Source organism: Pan paniscus, chromosome 7 (assembly GCF_029289425.2).
Source record: "Pan paniscus chromosome 7, NHGRI_mPanPan1-v2.0_pri, whole genome shotgun sequence".
NCBI classification, from domain to species: Eukaryota; Metazoa; Chordata; class Mammalia; order Primates; family Hominidae; genus Pan; species Pan paniscus.
In genome coordinates this window covers 86,001,218-86,013,931 of record NC_073256.2, presented here as the reverse complement: position 1 = coordinate 86,013,931, position 12,714 = coordinate 86,001,218, and the positions used below count along the sequence as shown (strand labels likewise).

The 12,714-nt window shown below is 37.2% G+C and overlaps 1 protein-coding gene and 1 pseudogene across 16 annotated transcripts in view; one reads left to right on the top strand and one right to left on the bottom strand.

The window, feature by feature from the left end:
• The window catches only part of NCOA2 (nuclear receptor coactivator 2), a 301,642-nt gene that overhangs the window by 127,207 nt on the left and 161,721 nt on the right, over positions 1 to 12,714 (top strand). For 4 of the 16 annotated variants that reach the window (XM_063606817.1, XM_055116648.2, XM_063606816.1 and 1 more), the window contains exon 3: positions 4,494 to 4,566. The exons of the other annotated variants lie outside the window; for them this stretch is intronic. The gene's annotated coding sequence lies outside the window, so the exon portion shown is untranslated. The remainder of the gene's footprint in view (positions 1 to 4,493; positions 4,567 to 12,714) is intronic. 16 annotated transcript variants of the gene reach the window in all.
• Positions 9,777 to 10,245, bottom strand: LOC100977225 (transcription factor BTF3-like; annotated as a pseudogene).

Genomic DNA, 12,714 nt, shown 5'->3' with positions numbered 1-12,714 from the left:
TAGGTAGACAACATAAAGACTTTTAATACCTCTTTACTGATTGTTCTACCGATTACTATGGCAAATAAAAGTTAAGGCTGGGCTCTTTGATCTTTGTGTCTTACATCAGAAAAAGGTATAAGTGAACCAAACATGCATAAGAGTCAGTGAGTCGGTAATTCACCCACTTGTTCCCAGGTGGTAGCTGTGAGATCTTGTGCAAATTGTATTTGTTGCCTGGACTCAATATTGAAAGCAGTCTGAAAGATTGCTTCTAGAAATCTGTTGTGACTCTGCACTTAAAAACTCATCAATGACCATTTTAAATGCATCATTTTGGTATTACGAATACACATCTCCACTTTGAGAGTGAAGGAAAAAAATGATACAATTTAACTAATGTCCCTAAACTAGTCTCACCTATCGATGGCAAAGTTTAAATTCCCCATTAGTTTTCTGATTTTTGCCTAGAATATCTGTTGGAAGCCTCTCTTCAATTTCGTGGATAAACCAAGGAAGATACCAGTGTTAGCACTGAATTACAGAATGTGTTCACTAGAAGATAAACTAGTAGATCCTGAGTTAAGTCAGCATGAACCAGAGTCCTGGGGCCAAGCTCTGTCTGTACTGAATTTTATTCTCAGTGTTTAGCCCTGCTTGTGGGTGGCCTTCTGGATGTTTACTAAAATGAAAATTCAGTTTTTGTGAACAAACACACTCATTCATATGTGTGCTCACATGCACACACACTGTGAGTACATTAGTATTTTAGAAAATGGGGACACTGAGATCACTCTGGAGCGTCATTGCACATCAGATGTGGGTCCTGTCACTTGGGTTTAATATTACACCAACCCTAGTAGTATTTAGCTGACACTCTTATTAGCAATATTGAACGAATCATGGAATTTTTACAGGAAAATTTTATGATTGGGAAGAAACAAGTCCAGTAGCCTGGCTGCTTTTTTTTTTTTTTTTGAGGCAGTTTTGCTCTTTTTGCCCAGGCTGGAGTACAATGGCACGATCTCAGCTCACTGCAACCTCCGCCTTCCGGGTTCAAGCGATTCTCCTGCCTCAGCCTCCCGAGTAGCTGGGATTACAGGCGCGCGCCACAATGCCTGGCTAATTTTTTTGTATTTTTGGTAGAGATGGGGTTTCACCATGTTGACCAGGCTGGTCTTGAACTCCTGGCCTCCAGTAATCCACCTGTCTCGGCCTCCCAAAGTGTTGGGATTAAAGGCATGAGCCTCCGTGCCCGGCCTTATGGCCTGGCTGATTTCATGTAATTAATTAGTAGAAAAGACGGGACCCATAATAAGGTTATCCTGTTGCCTGCACAGTCTTTTTGTTGGCAGTTGTTTTTGTAGTCCTTGATATATGCATGATCATATATCTTTATTAATCTTTATAATCTGTATACATCTAGTTGGATATAATGAACTTGGATTAACATGAACCCCATATTGAGATGCTCAAATAAATAGCATTTTAATCTCTTACATTGCTGTTAAATTGAATCTCAGGAAATTAGAAATCAGCATATATATGTACACACTAATTTGTTGGGGTTAGTAGACATTTGGTCTTATCTCTCACCTCTTAGGTTTCATTATTTTGTGTTGGTATCAAATATTCAGAATGATATTCCTACAGACTATAAGATCTTAAGTTGTAGAGAAAGATAAAATTATATTTTGAATGTTATATTTTACTAAAATAGGAAATTATATCATACACTTTTAGGAAGGCTTTGAATAATAAATAATGATGAACCACATTTGGTGGTGATAGTGGGGTAACGTAACTTATCTCATGAGTATTCTGATTAATAGTGGCTTTGTTGTAGAATCTCCATTTTGCAGGTGTAAAGATCTGAAATTCTAAAGCTTAGTGTGTTTTCAAAACTGATACTGTGAGCAGCTCTTGAGCATTGACCCTTGGCCACGGACTGCTGCATGCTGTTCAGGCAGGATATGTGGAAGAGAAGGCTATGTTTCTCTTTTCCTGGAAGCCTCTGATTCTGTTGAGTGTTGTTACTTTTGCTGCTACTATCCAAGAAAACAAAGAGGTGGGGGGTGATGAGTTTCCTAGTTTAGAGGCTTTTCTGGGAATGCTCCCCAGCCACTTGTACTTAATTCACCTTTTCCCTTGATCTACAAGAGGCCACAGCATGATCTTTTCTGTATCACCAGCTGCTTATGCTCCCTAAGTGGAAGAGAGATTTAAGTTAATGCAACTGCAGAGTCTTTCATACCTGGAATTTCTAATGTATTTTTTCCTTTTTTTTTTTTTTGAGACAGGGTCTCGCTCTGTCAGGCAGGCTGGAATACAGTGGCACTATCTTGGCTCACTACAACCTCTGCCTCCTATGTTCAAGGTTGATTTTCCTGCCTCAGCCTCCCAAATAGCTGGGACTACAGGTGTGTGCCACCATGCCCAGCTAATTTTTGTATTTTTAGTAGAGACGGGATTTCACCATGTTGGCTAGGCTGGTCTCGAACTCCTGACTTCAAGTGATCCACCCACCTCGGCTTCCCAAAGTGCTGGGATTACAGGCATGAGCCACCATGCCCAGCCTATTTTTTCCTAAATTTTAATAACTGGTTCCCAGTGCTTAATTCACATTAGAAGCTTCCACAGCCAGGATACAGATGTGTACACCACATCTTCCCAGCCCTCTGCCTTCCCCTGCAGATGCCCATTATCTCGTGTGACATGCTCTCCACAGAGCTCACACTGGCCTCCCATTCTTAAGATCGTGTATGAGTGGGAAGCCCTCAACGATGTTATGCAAAGTCATTCTTTTGGAAAAAGAGCCTGGAAGTAAGGGGTAGAATGGATTTCTATGAGGCATCACTAACTAGTAGGAAAAAGCCCCAAAGCTGCTTGGTGTAGATCCTATGCTTGACTCCAATTTTCTGATTATTCTTGGTCATATCGTTCTTTCTACTGTACTGTACCAGTCACTGAGGACACAGATGATGTCTCAATTTCAGTATCTTCTCCTGTCACCAAGAAATCTAGCTTAGATTAACACTCAATTTTGTAACGTTTCATGAACACTGTATTCAGAAAAACTGGTTCTATCCTAGTTACTCCACCCATAGGGAAGTAGTTGGTATATTGTGTATGGGTCAGTATTTCTATATCTTACATGAAATTTGGAAGAATTCTATACAACCAAACCTGACCCTTCAATTTCAGCAAATTGATTTCTGAGAAAACAGATGAATTTTGATTTATCTTACGTCTCTAAGGATGAAAGCAACAGAATTGCGATCGCCCCTCAGTTGGTCCAATTCTGTGCTGTCTTTTATCATTTTCCCCATTATAGGTTGAAAGCTTCAGATGTCCCAATTTCCCGGGGTCTTAGGATTCTACCCTGGCTCTGGCAGCCTACCTTCATTGTTTTACCCACCAAAGGAAATGGTAGAAACTCAGCTCTGAGGCAAGGGGTTATGGCTTCTACTAAGGTATCCCTAAGAATAGGGCATATGCTTTGTCTGAACTTTAAACTATATAAATGGTGATGCAGAATGGCAGATGCTTGAAAGATAGGTATAGTCTCTTAATGCCTAAGGTAGACTAACACAAGAAGATAGATTCTTGATGTGTGTAGTCATGGACTCCTTGGCTGCAAGTGTAGAAATGCAACTCAAACCAGTATAAGCAAACCTGGAACTTATTACCTCTTGTAAGTGGGAAGTCCAAAGCTACAACTGGCTCAGGGCAAGTCTGGATGGAAGGAATTAAGGATGTCATCAGGACCTTCTCTTTTTCTCTACTTTCTTGTGTTGGCTTTTTTCAATTAGGACCTTATGTCATGGCAGAGAAGGTCATTAGCAGCTCTGCCTTATGTCATTTTAACAGTCAACAATCCCCTCTCAAAAGGATCTTTCCTGATAGCTCTAAAAAAAAATTACAGGAATGACTCTCACTGGTCCATGTTGGATTACCTGCCTGTTCCTGAGCCAATCTTGCCAGGGGGCTGAAATTAAGGCACAGCATTTTGGCTAGTCCTGGTCACTCTAGAGGCTGTGAGGAAGTAGGGATATTAGTCTCATCATGAACCATGTGACCTGACAGGGGAGGGTTGCTTGCATGTGTTGTAGAGGGGTAAGCCAAGGTTAAGGTTTGTGTTTTGTATTTCCTTACCAGCTTTTTATCAACCCCAGAGCCTAGGAAAGTCCTTCTTACTCAGGAATTATTCAGGTATACTAATAAGCATAGCATTTCCTCATGAGAGCCACAAATAGTGTTGAAAATCCACTCTATGCCATTGATTGTACTAGATCCACTGGTAATGAGAAAAGACACATTTCACTCACTTGGAGTGTATGTCATTGTGGAGGTGATGGCATATTGAAAAAAAGGTAGGAAATAAACAGTTCCATCATAAGGGGAAGCACCTACTGCGGGTAATTCCAGGCAGAGAGGGCAGCATGTACAAAGGTTCAGTGGTGAGAAGAGGGAGCAAGGCCTTTGGAATAATGAACTCCAGTTGTTCCTCATAGGTGCAGCAGAAATAGCGAGCGGTCAGGATTATGGAGATTGGTAAGGCGAGATCATCCAAGGGCCTTTTGCTTGGTAAGCCATTTTACTTTAATCTTGGGTGCCATAGGGATTCATTGATGGATTGATACAGGGAAATGAAATGATTTTTTTTTTTTTTTTTGTGGGGGGAGACAAGAGTCTTGCTCTGTTGCCCAGGCTGGAGTGCAGTGGCATAACGTCGGTTCACTGCAGTGTCTGTCTCCCAGGTTCAAGCAATTCTCATGCCTCAGCCTACCTTGTAGCTGGGATTACAGGTGCACACCACCACACCCAGCTATTTTTTATATTTTTGGTAGAGACGGGGTTTTGCCATTTGTCCAGCCTGGTCTCGAACTCCTGGCCTCAAGTGATCTGCCCACCTCAGCCTCCCAAAATGCTGGGATCACAGGCATGAGCCACCGTCCCAAGCCAATTCATTCATTTTAGAATGAATGCCCTGTCCTGGGGTGAATGGACTAGAGGAGGGCAATACTGGAGGCTGAGGCAGGTTTAGCCTGTGGAAGTGATCCAGATGAGATGTGAACTGAGGGGTAGTGGCGGAGGGGATGAAGATAAGCGGATTCTAGGAAGTGACTGACTTCTAAGGGAAGGAGGAGTCACCCCAGGTCTTACAAAAGACCTGGTTTGGTCTCCTGTGGATATCCAGGCTCCCTATGATCCACATCATCCCATTACCATAAACTAGTTAGTAGACTTTCTATATTGATGGAACGTGAATATGAGAATGTTCATAGCAGCATTAGTCATAATAGTCCCAAAATAAAAACAGTCCAAACATCCATCAGCTGATGAATGGATAAGTAAAACTTGCTATATACTTCAGTGGAATATTATTTGGCAATAAAAAGAAGTGAAATACTGATACATGCTACAAAATGGATGAGCCCTGAAAGCATTAAATTTAGTGAAAGAAGCCAGTCATAAAGGCCATATATTGTATGATTCCATTTATATGAAATGTCCAGAATAGGCAATGCTGTAGAGATAGAAGGTAGATTAATGGTTGCCTAGGGCTGGGATTGGAGAGTGGGAGAAAATGGGAGTGAGTGCTAATGGATATAGGGTTTCTTTTTATAGTGTTAATAATGTTCTAAAATTGATTGTGGTATTGGTTGCACAACTCTGAATATACTAAAAACTATTGTACATTTTATTTAAATTGATGAATTGTATGGCATGTAAATTATATATCATTAAAGCTATTATAAAGATATGAATATGGGAGTAAAGTCTAGAAAACAAAACTGGCTGGTAGAATCAGGCATATGGAATACATCAAAAACAACAGTGGGGAAATAGCAAAAAACTGGAAAAAATTTAAATGTCTAACAGAAGGATGGATAAATTGTAGTGTATTCATTTTTTAAAAAATGACAGTGAGTACCCTGATAATTAAGCAATTCACATAAAAGTATGAATAGTGTATAAACGTGACCTAAAAATAGCATTTGTGGGAACATTTAGTTTAGAAGTAATTTTTTTTTACTCAACTGTCTGGCCCTTAATACTGCTATTAACATTACCAAAGAACACCATTTAGGAAGGTAAAGAAACGTGTACTTTAGCAAAGATTTTATTTTAAAATGTAGGGATTTTATTTTTAAAAAAGTTTCAGGATTAGTTTCATTTAACCGAAAGATATAGCTACATCTTTAGAACATCTTTACAGAAGAACCAGTAAATATTTTCTCATCTGAATTGTGAGTTTCTTAAGGTTAGGGTAAATAGAGAAAAGAAGAGATTATTACTTGGAAAAACAGAAAAGGCAAGAGATAGCAGTAATGTATAGTAAAGTTTCAGAAGGAAATTGGACAGTTAAGGATCACTCAAGCTTTAGTGACTTCTGTCATTTGTGCTTTATTGCAGAAATGTTATACAGACCATTTTTGGGCATTTGTCTCATTTTGTTTTTGCGTAATCACTGAAGCAATTAGGAAAAAAAACAAAAACGCCTGCTTTAGATGAAGAACCCGAGGGAAAAAAAATTAAAGAGCTTGCCCATGGTTGGGACTGGGGAATGAAGGATAAAACACAAGGTGGAGAAATCTAGGTTCTGCTTAAATGGGGTCTTAGAAATTGTTTTTTAAGAGAAAGTATTTGTGCTTTAGTATACTTACATTTTATTATGTTATTCATTCTGAAATTATTTTACTTAGACAATGAGACAGCAGAATGAAAGTGTGGCTAGTAAAGAATGAAAATATCAGAAAATTTAGAATGCCATGTAGATGATGTCTGTTTTTTAAAGGTCTGTATATCAGAATTTGAGAGAATTGTTTTGAGACTAACGGGTGTATATATTAGTCCTCACGCTGCTATGAAGAAATACCCGAGACTGGGTAATTTATAAAGGAAAGAGGTTTAATTGACTCACAGTTTCACATGGTTAGGAAGGCCTCAGGAAACTTGACAGTCATGGCAGAAGGGGAAGAAAATATGTCTTCCTTCACAAGGCAGCAGGCGAGAGAAGAATGAGAACTGAATGAAGGGAGAAGCCCCTTATAAAACCATCAGATCTCAGTGATAACTTACTATCACAAAAATAGGATGGGGGAAACCACCTCCCAATTCAATTACCTCCCACAGGGACCCTCCTAGACACCTGGGGATTATGGGAACTACAATTCATGATGAGATTTGGGTGGGGGCACAACCAAACTATATCAGTATACTTAAAATTTGGCATTCAGAAGTTTTTGCTGCCATATTTTGAATTTACTTCTTAAATCGCCTCAATTTGCTATTCTTTAATGTTAATCTTTTTTTTCCCCCAAAGAGCAAGTTTCTCATCTTGGAATCTGGAGGATTTATTTGTCTTTCCTGAGAATTTCCTTTCCTTATCTTTTTAATTGCAGTGCTGTTATGGGTCCTGTCCCAAATTTCTTCCTTAATTTCTTTTTCTCTTTTCATTTAATTTAGGCATATTCATTTTACATTAATGATCTGTGCCTCCTTTTATCTTGGAGGAAGAAATTGGTATTCTTTGAGTGTATTGTGAAATTCTTCCATTAAAATTAACAGCAAATATTGAAATATGTCTCTGATAATTAGGGAATCATTCATAGAAAGAGGAACAATTCTAGATGTTTTCAAAGGTCATCTCAGTCAATATTTTACCTTACAGCTAAGTGGACAAAAACTTTGCAAAGTTTAGTATTTTTTGGCCAAACTATTTCTGCTATACTACCAGCTACATAGCCTTTATAGTTGTTGAAAGTGTTTAAGCATAAGAACCATCGTCTATCTATATATCTATGACACAAGATTTTCAGTGCACTTTTAAAAATTAACACATATTCTACTGTTGGTTGCATCTGTTCCATCCTAGTTCTCTAGAAGAACTGCCAATTAGAGTCTAGTTCTTTGTGTTGGTGTTCTAATTAATCAGGAAAGCAAAATTTGCTTTTATGTCTTTGTGAAAGCCCTTGCTAATTAGAAACATTAATTCAAAATTTTTTTCATATTTTCTCCGCTAAGCTTGTTCTTCTTTGGTTAGCTGTTTGTTTTTTTAATTAGAGTAATACTACATAGACAACCTGTTTTAATGTATCAGATTCCTACATATAAAATAATTTAAGTAGGAGTTGATCATTTGTATTGCTAAAGATTATTCAGTTTTAAAAAAGAACTCAGCAGGTTTCCTTTTAAATATTAAATTTCTTTCACATATTGAAAATAAAATTCAAATTTACATGATTTATATAGTATTTTTAAGAATACAATTCTTTAATAAGCTGAACAACTATATATAAGTACTTATTTCTTTTTAAGGACTATATTCTACTCTTAGATGATTTCTCATTATACCTACTGAATTTATGGTGATGATTTCAGTTTACTGGAAATTTCCTGTGGTTAATTAAGAATACAGTTTTGCAAGTAAAGTTTGATAACTCTAAATGAGAGAAATAAAACTTGAGAATTAGAGAATTTTAGAAGATGGCATATTTGTACTTATTTTGATTTTTGGAATATCTGCTCATTTAAAATAATCAGAACTACAGATGAACCTACTGGCTGGGTAAAGATGCCTTTTGATTAGGTATATATGAGTTTTTTATGTGCAGAAATTTTAATATATTTAATTGTAGTGTAAATCTGTTAGGTCTGGAAATGGTATAACTTACTGTGCCAGTTCTCTAGCCGAAATCTTAATTACGGGAGATGATGCCTCAGTGTTTCTGTTGTGGACACTAAGAGGTGAGACAGTGGAGTGAGCGAGCATCTTCACTGGTAACAGAGTTCACGAGTAGCGATGAGATTGAGGTCCTGGTTATGAATACTTTTCAGTTCATATTTTATGGGATTGTTGCGTTGCAGGCCACCAGTGATTTTGTAAAGGAGTCTTAGAATAATTGCTGTGTTCTATAAGCAGTATCTTTCGGAGTTATTTTGGAAGAAAATCATTTTGCTAAATATGAGAATAAATATTTGCTTGATCATTAAAGACTGTATTTGTAATATGAATGTAAAACAGATTTGTGGATAGAGCTAATGTTGAGCAAATTTATGATGGGATATTACCAAAATTATACAGAGAATTTTTCAAGGATGACATAAAGCAAAAGAATTTTGTGATTGGTAATTAGTTTAAAAAAAAACTGTAAATTTTTGACCCTACTTAAAAAGCCCTGGAGTTGTGTAAAGCACCTACAGATGGCAAGATTGAGCACACGGTAGGTTCTCGCCCTTCACAGCAATTACAATTAGCTGAAGCTCTGTAGGCTTTGGAAACTTCAGTATCCTAATGGAGTAGATATGGATCTGAATTATTTTTCAGGTGCTCATATGTATTAGAGAACCACCAAGCACTTTTAACCAAAAAACAAGTTTTTGTTGTTGCTTTAGTTAAATGTGTCCCTGATGTAAGGTTTTTTTTTTTTCAAACATGAGAACTTTATACCACCTGTGTTACACTACACTGTGATTTACTGTGTACAGATCGGTGTCAATGAAATAAAGAATAAAACTGTATACTAGGCAAAGAACTTCATTAACCTTTGTTTCAAACTATTCACAGACTTCTTCGGCTTAATTAGCTGCAAAGAATGAATTGCGTATAAGCAAAAACTGAGAAGAGCTGTAGTGTCCAAGGGACTTGAGCTTAAAAATATTAGAGATCTAGATTTTATCAGACCCATAAACAAAAATTTCTTAAAAAGCAGTCATAATATAAAATAGCAGCTCCCAGTAACTTCTTCAAGTTTTGTCTTCAGAAGTTGACTCACTGAAGTTGACTCACTTCAGTTTGCCTCATTCTTGGAAGCCTCATCCAAATTCTCCACAAGATCTGGAACTTCATCATCATCATTCTCTCCAGTAGTAAGTGGTGCTTTTCCACCCACAGATTGTTTGGACAGTGCTTCAGCCAGTCCTTAAACTAGTCAGACTGCCTGCACCAAGCTGGTTTAAGATTCTGGGTAGCATTTCTGTCAGCTGCTTTGTCTCAGTATAGCCTGTAATGGTGAAAGTGTTCACTGCCAGAGATGTCTGAGCTTTAGGGTTGTTAAAGTGGATCACTGTTGCTTGGTTTGTAAACATATTCACCTCTTCAATGCCAGAGATTTCTCACTTCTTTAAGGAGAACTGACGTTTTTTATCATTTGCTGTGGCTGTTCTGTGAACCACCTTCTTTCTGTGAGCAGTTCCACCAATGGGCACTTTTGCCTGCAGTTTGGCGAGTTTTTCCTGGTTCGTGATTGTTTCTTTCATCTTGTCGCAGCCGATAAGGGGCTGCGCGGGGGACTAGGGTTGGTGCTCAGGGGGTCTCGGGGGAACCAGCTGAGATTAGGTGCACACACACGGGGATGCAAGATGGCAGCTCCCTGTTCTAAGTTTTTTGGCATCATGTTGCAAGTTAAAACCACTTACACTGAAATTTCTGAGATGTCTGCTCACTGCTTTAGGCTACTCTTATCATCATTTAAAAAATTATAGGTGTGCCTTGGCAGCATATAAATAGGTACTGATTCATTGTTTCATCCATTGAAATAATTTTGGCAGATTTATATACACAATCATTAAATCAATTCACAGATAAGTTTTTAAAATAGAAAATATCAAAGATAAAGTTATTTTCTTAGTAAAATACCTAAGTAGCTACATACATTGTATAATTTGGCTTGTAATTAATGTATTTCACTGTTAATATTTCTGATGGTATTAGAGATTACTTTAAAAATGAAGATGAAAGTTAGTTTTCTTCACTGTAAATATTAAATTATTACTTTATAAGTGTTTACTGAATCTCTACATATTGAATAATAAAGGGATTATTATTTTACATCTTTAAAGAGAATTTTTATTTAGGAAATTAACATTCAGCCTAATGTTATATCTAACATGGTGTCCTTTTGTACAATTGTATCAAATAAAGAATAGAAGCTATATTCTGGTTTCTAGTGATGCCCTAACCACTAGTGTTTCATTTTTCTGGTGTTCCCTCTTACGTGCACACTCCTTGCTCCCCTTTGGGTTGACTTACAATCTGACTTTTGTGACAGATGTTAGGAGGTGGAGCAAAGGAATTTCAGACCCATCAGTTAAGAGACTGCTGTGGGGTAAGAAAAAAAAAATTAGCCTCTTAAAATTACTCTTACCAAAGGAAAAAAAGTTGGAAGCACATGATAGTATAACCAGAAACATGACACAGAAGAATTAAGGGAAGAGTAGAGGAGACATGTAGATAAGTTAGATAGTTACTGCTGAGAAGGTTTTTTAGGTGGGGGTAGGGGTTTCATGTTGAAGCCTGTGCTTTGCTTTGAGTGAATCTGGCTTAATTTCTGTAAACATCCCTCCTTCTAGGATGAATCAATGCATTTTAGCCATGTCTATACCTGTAGCAGAATACTGGTGATGAAAGTTTACAGGCAGTTTAAAAAAAGGAGAAAAAGTGAAAAACCTTGATGTTTCAAGGATCCCACAGTTTCTGCCAAGTTTGAACACATTCCAAAATCCAAAAAAAGTGTGTACTTTTGAAGCTTTATTTTTCAAGTGTTTGTATGTACATTTCCGTAAGTTGGAAATCAGTCAACAATAAATACGTACTTTAAACTATTTCTTTTACTTTGGTAATTACACGTGTGAAGAATTCCTACAATTTTTCAATCTCTTTATTCAATTTACTGGGATATCTGTACAGTTTTTCTTATGGAAAGTAATTTCAGTGGAGAGATTTAGCTAGGAACTTCATTAGGCAGCCTGTGTGATTCAGGAGCAAAGGAATAGCCTGTTAGTTTAATGTGTAGAAGGTTGTGTTTGCAAACATGTGGGTTGAGGGCAAGTATGTAGGCACAAGCTGTCAGAAGCAAATGATGGATCTGGTGGCTCTGGTTTGCTAAGGCGTTTCTGTCTATCTCAGTCGTGCAGGACCTGGCCATCCTGTACTGTTGCTGACTGAAGGCCAAAGCTTCGCAGAGCAGAGTGCTGACATGTTTCTCATTGTACATTTGATGTTGAAAGCACTAACATGTAAGCTCTGGAAAGCATTTAATCACTGTAGTTTCTAAATAGTCAAGTCTAGTGAGAGCAACTTTCAGTAATTTACAACTTAAAAAGTTGAGTGTTTTTTCCCCTAAAAATCTTACTTTATTAAAGCATTTAATTTTAAAGGAGGAAGAACTTCTTAGTTTTCCCATTAGAGATTACAAAAGAGCATAATGACTGCTTATTACACAGTCTTCACATAAGCATAGCAGTTTAAATTTACAGTCAGGGTACCCTTTATAGCTACATTTAGTCAGTTGAAATATGTAAAAATTAATACTAATAAGCTCAGTGTGTTCCACAGTACTCTGGTGCTTTCCTTGTTTTTTATTTTTTGTTAACTCAAAGACATAGCAAATCTGTCATTTACTATACTGTATCTTGCTTAGAATCAGGACCAGAAATGAATGTTTATTTGAAAGATGGCAAACAAAGATCTCCTTCTTGGTTTAAAAAGATGTTTGAAAAGAGCATATGCCTGTGTTGCGTTTTTAATGAGCCAAGATGTATTTTCAACATATATCTTCCCCTCTATTGCATATTACAAACAAACAAAAAATTAACAAAGTTAGCATTCTAAAGTATGTTCATAGAATTTCAATGCTAATTTAATGTGCTTTGAAAATTCATATAATTCATCATCTTTTTCTTTATATTTAGACTAATTGCTCATAGGTATGTGTTCAGAATAAATGA